Raw genomic sequence first — 5,762 nt, forward strand, 5'->3', positions numbered from 1 at the left:
ATAGGTAGGAGTCGAGAGGTGAAGAATGTATGTGTGTGTGCGTGTGGGCGTGTTTGTGTGTGTGTGAGTGTATGTGTGTGTGCGTGTGTGCGTGCGTGTGTGTGTGTGTGTTTGTGAGTGTGTGTGTATGTATGTGTGTGTGTCCCTTCGGCTCGCAGAGATAAGAAAACAGCCGTGGCAAGAAAGCGATGCAAATCGTACGGGGCGACTAATGGATAGGAGTCGAGAGGCGAAGAGTGGGCGACTAATAAGTAGGAGTCGAGAGGTGAAAAGTGTATGTGTGTGTGCGTGTGTGCGTGTGTGTGTGCGTGTGTGAGTATGTGTGTGTGTCCGTTCGGCTTGCAGTGATAAGAACACGGCCAAGGCAAGAAGGTCCTGCCTATCGTAAGAGGCGACTAATAGGTAGGAGTCGAGAGGTGAAGAATGTATGTGTGAGTGCGTGTGGGCGTGTTTGTGTGTGTGTGAGTGTATGTGTGTGTGCGTGTGCGCGTGCGTGTGTGTGTGTGTGTGTGTTTGTGAGTGTGTGTGTATGTATGTGTGTGTGTCCCTTCGGCTCGCAGAGATAAGAAAACAGCCGTGGCAATAAAGCGATGCAAATCGTACGGGGCGACTAATGGGTAGGAGTCGAGATGTGAAGAGTGGGCGACTAATAAGTAGGAGTCGAGAGGTGAAGAGAGTATGTGTGTGGGTGCGTGTGTGCGTGTGTGTGTGCGTGTGTGTGTATGTGTGTGTGTCCGTTCGGCTCGCAAAGATAAGAACACGGCCGTGGCAAGAAGTCCCTGCCTGTCGTAAGAGGCGACTAATGAATAGGAGTCGAGAGGTGAAGAGTGTATGTGTCTTTGTGTGTGTGCGTGTGTTTGTGCGTGTGTGAGTATGTGTGTGTGTATGTGTGTGTGTGTGTCCGTTTGGCTTGCAGAGATAAGAATACGGCCGAGGCAAGAACGCCCTGCCTGTCTTAAGAGGCGACTAATGGATATTAGTCGAGAGGTGGAGAGTGTGTGCGTGTGCGTGTACGTGTGCGTGTGTGCGTGTGTGCCTGTGTGCGTGTGTTTGTGTGTGCGTGTGTGTGTGTGTGTCCTTTCGGCTCGCAGAGATAAGAATACGTCCGTGGCAAGAAGGCCCTGCCTGTCTTAAGAGGCGACTAATGGATAGGAATCGAGAGGTGGAGAATGTGTGCGTGTGCGTGTGTGCGTGTGTACGTGTGTGCCTGTGTGCGTGTGTTTGTGTGTGCGTGTGTGTGTGTCCGTTCGGCTTGCAGAGATAAAAACACGGCCGTGGCAAGAAGTCCCTGCCTGTCGTAAGAGGCGACTAATGGGTAGGAGTCGAGAGGTGAAGAGAGTACGTGAGTGTGTGCGTGTGTGGGTGTGTGTGTGCTTGTGCGTGTGTAAGTGTGTGTGTGTATGTTTGTGTGTGTCCATTCGGCTCGCAGAGATTAGAATACGGCCGAGGCAAGAGGGCCCTGCCTGTCGTAAGTGGCGACTAATTGGTAGGAGTCGAGAGGTGAAGAATGTATTTGTGTGTTTGTGTGCGTGTGTGTGCGTGTGTGCGTGCGTGTGTGTGCGTGTGTGCGTGCGTGTGTGTGAGTGTGTATATGTCCGTTCGGCTTGCAGAGATAAGAATACGGCCGAGGCAAGAATGCCCTGCCTGTCGTAAGTGGCGACTAATTGGTAGGAGTCGAGAGGTGAAAAGTGTTTTTGTGTGTATGCGTGTGTGTGCGTGTGTGCGTGCTTGTGTGTGTGAGTGTGTATGTGTCCGTTCGGCTTGCAGAGATAAGAATACGGCCAAGGCAAGAGGGCCCTGCCTGTCGTAAGTGGCGACTAATTGGTAGGAGTCGAGAGGTGAAGAGTGTATGTGTGTGTGTGTGTGTGCGTGTGTGGGTGTGTGTGTGTTTGTGCGTGTGTAAGTGTGTGTGTGTATGTATGCGTGTCCATTCGGCTCGCAGAGATTAGAATACGGCCGAGGCAAGAAGGCCATGCCTGTCGTAAGAGGCAACTAATGGGTAGGAGTCGAGAGGTGAAGAGTGTACGTGTGTGTGTGCGTGTGTGCGTGTGTGTGTGCGTGTGTGAGTGTGTGTGTCCGGTCGGCTCGCAGTGATAAGGACACGTCCGTGCCAAGAAGGCCCTGCCTGTCGTAAGCGGCGACTAATGCGTAGGAGTCGAGAGGTGAAGAGTGTATATGTGTAAGTGCGTGTGTGCGTGTGTGTGCGTGTGTGAGTGTGTGTGTGTCCAGTCGGCTCTCAGAGAAAAGAACACGGCCGTGGAAAGAAGGCCCTGCCTTTCGTAAGAGGCGACTAATGGGTAGGAGTCGAGAGGTGAAGAGTGTATGTGTGTGTGAGTGTGCGTGTGTGTGCGTGTGTGAGTGTGTGTGTGTATTCGTGTGTGTGAGTGTGTGTGTGTCCAGTCGGCTCGCAGAGATAAGAACACGGCCGTGGCAAGAAGGCCCTGCCTGTCGTAAGAGGCGACTAATGGGTAGGAGTCGAGAGGTGAAGAGTGTATGTGTGTGTGAGTGTGCGTGTGTGCGTGTGCGTGTGTGTGTGAGTGTGTGTGTGTATTTGTGTGTGTGAGTGTGTGTGTCCAGTCGGCTCGCAGAGATACGAACACGGCCGTGGCAAGAAGGCCCTGCCTGTCGTAAGAGGCGACTAATGGGTAGGAGTCGAGTGGTGAAGAGTGTATGTGTGTGTGAGTGTGCGTGTGTGTGCGTGTGTGAGTGTGTGTGTGTATTTGTGTGTGTGAGTGTGTGTGTGTCCAGTCGGCTCGCAGAGATAAGAACACGGCCGTGGCAAGAAGGCCCTGCCTGTCGTAAGAGGCGACTAATGGGTAGAAGTCGAGAGGTGAAGAGTGTATGTGTGTGTGAGTGTGCGTGTGTGCGTGTGTGTGCATGTGTGAGTGTGTGTGTGTGTATTTGTGTGTGTGAGTGTGTGTGTCCAGGCGGCTCGCAGAGATACGAACACGGCCGTGGCAAGAGGGCCCTGCCTGTCGTAAGAGGCGACTAATGGGTAGGAGTCGAGAGGTGAAGAGTGTATGTGTGTGTGAGTGTGCGTGTGTGCGTGTGTGTGCATGTGTGAGTGTGTGTGTGTATTTGTGTGTGTGAGTTTGTGTGTCCAGTCGGCTCGCAGAGATACGAACACGGCCGTGGCAAGTAGGCCCTGCCTGTCGTAAGAGGCGACTAATGGGTAGGAGTCGAGAGGTGAAGAGTGTATGTGTGGGTGAGTGTGCGTGTGTGCGTGTGTGTGCATGTGTGAGTGTGTGTGTGTATTTGTGTGTGAGTGTGTGTGTCCGTTCGGCTTGCAGAGATAAGAGCACGACCGAGGCAAGAAGGCCCTGCCTATCGGAAGAGGCGACTAATAGGTAGGAGTCAAGAGGTGAAGAGTGTATGTGTGTGTGTGCGTGTGTGCGTGTGTGTGTGTGTGTGTATGTGTGTGTGTATCCCTTCGGCTCGCAGAGATAAGAATACGTCCGTGGCAAGAAGGCCATGCTTGCTGTAAGAAGCGACTAAGGGATAGGAGTCGAGAGGTGAAGCGTGTATGTGTGTGTGTGTGTGTATGTGTGCAAGTGTGTGTGTGTGTGTCCGTTCGGCTCGCAGAGATAGGTATACGTTTGTGGCAAGAAGGCCCTGCCTGTCTTAAGAGGCGACTAATGGATAGGAGTCGAGAGGTGGAGAGTGTGTGCGTGTGGGTGCGTGTGTAAGTCTGTGTGTATGTGTGTGTGTCTGTTTGGCTTGCAGAGATAAAAATACGGCAGAGGCAAGAAGGCCCTGCCTCTTGTAATGGGCCACTAATAAGTAGGAGTCGAAATGTGAAGAGTGTATGTGTGTGTGTGTGCGTGTGTGCGTGTGTGTGTGTGCGTGTGTGAGTATGTGTGTGTATTAGTTCGGCTTGCAGAAATAAGAACACGACCGAGGCAAGCAGGCCCTGCCTATCGTAATAGGCGACTAATAGGTAGGAGTAGAGAGGTGAAGAGTGTATGTGTGTGTGTGCGTGTGTGCGTGTGTGCGTGTGTGTGTGAGTGTGTGAGTATGTGTGTGTGTCCGTTCGTCTTGCAGAAATAAGAACACGGCCGAGGCAAGAAGGCCCTGCCTGTCGTGAGAGGCGACTAATAGTTAGGATTAGAGAGGTGAAGAATGTATGTGTGTGTACGTGTGTGCGTGCGTATGTGCGTGTGTGTGTGTGAGTGTGTGTGTGTATGTGTGTGTGTGTGTCCCTTCGCTCGCAGAGATAAGAAAAAAGCGGTGGCAAGAAGGCCATGCCTGTCGTAAGAGGCGACTAATGGATAGGAGTCGAGAGGTGGAGAGTGTGTGCGTGTGCGTGTGCGTGTGCGTGTGTGTGTGTGTGCGTGTGTGTGTGTGTGTCCGTTTGGCTTGCAGAGATAAAAACACGGCCGTGGCAAGAAGTCCCTGCCTGTCGTAAGAGGAGAATAATGGGTAGGAGTCGAGAGGTGAAGAGTGTATGTGTGTGTGTGCGTGTGTGCGTGCGTGTGTGAGTGTGTGTGTGTATGTGTGTGTGTCAGTGTGTGTGTGTGTCCGGTCGGCTCGCAGAGATGAGAACACGGCCGTGGCAAGAAGGCACTGCCTGTCGTTAAGAGGCAACTAACGGGTAGGAGTCGAGAGGTGAAGAGTGTATGTGTGTGTGTGTGTGCGTGTGTGCGTGTGTGTGCGTGTGTGTGTGTGTATATGTTTGTGTCTGTTTGGCTTGCAGAGATAAGAATACGGCCGAGGCAAGAAAGCCCTGCCTCTTGTAAGGGGCGACTAATAAGTAGGAGTCGAGAGGTGAAGAGTGTATGTGTGTATGCGTGTGTGCGTGTGTGCGTGTGTGAGTATGTGTGTTTGTTAGTTCGGCTTGCGGAGATAAGAGCACAACCGAGGCAAGAAGGCCCTGCCTATCGTAAGAGGCGACTAATAGGTAGGAGTCGAGAGGTGAAGAGTGTATGTGTGTGTGCGTGTGTGCGTGTATGTGTGTTTGTGCGTGTGTGAGTGTGTGTGTATGAGTGTGTGTGTCCGTTCGGCTTGCAGAGATATGAATACGGCCGGGGCAAGAAGGCCCTGCCTCTCGTAAGAGGCGACTAAAAGGTAGGGGTCGAGAGGTGAAGAGTGTATGTGTGTGTGTGTGTGTGTGTGTGTGTGAGTGTGTTTGTTTGTCCGCTCGGCTCGCAGAGATAAGATTACGGCCGTGGCAAGAAGGCCCTACCTGTCTTAAGAGGCGGCTAATGGATAGGAGTCGAGAGGTGGAGAGTGTGTGCGTGTGCGTGTGCGTGTGCATGGGTGCGTGTGTGTGCGTGTGTGCGTGTGTGTGTGTGTTTGTGTGTGCGTGTGTGTGTGTCCGTTCGGCTTGCAGAGATAAGAACACGGCCGTGGCAAGAAGTCCCTGCCTGTCGTAAGAGGAGAATAATGGGCCGAAGTCGAGAGGTGAATAGTGTATGTGTGCTTGCGTGTGTGTGTTTGTGTGTGAGTGTGTGTGTGTGTCCTTTCGGCTCGCAGAGATAAGAATGCGTTCGTTGCAAGAAGGCTCTGCCTGTCTTAAGAGGCGACTAATGGATAGGACTCGAGAGGTGGAGAGTGTGTGCGTGTGCGTGTGCGTTTGCGTGTGTGCGTTTGTGCCTGTGTGCGTGTGTTTGTGTGTGCGTGTGTGTGTGTGTGTGTGTCCGGTCAGCTCGCTGAAATGAGAACACGGCCGTGCCAAGAAGGCCCTGCCTTTCGTAAGAGGCGACTAATGGGTAGGAGTCGAGAGGTGAAGAGTGTATGTGTGTGCGTATGTGCGTGTTTGTGTG

This window comes from Diabrotica undecimpunctata, unplaced genomic scaffold (genome assembly GCF_040954645.1).
Source record: "Diabrotica undecimpunctata isolate CICGRU unplaced genomic scaffold, icDiaUnde3 ctg00000572.1, whole genome shotgun sequence".
In the NCBI taxonomy this organism is placed as follows: domain Eukaryota; kingdom Metazoa; phylum Arthropoda; class Insecta; order Coleoptera; family Chrysomelidae; genus Diabrotica; species Diabrotica undecimpunctata.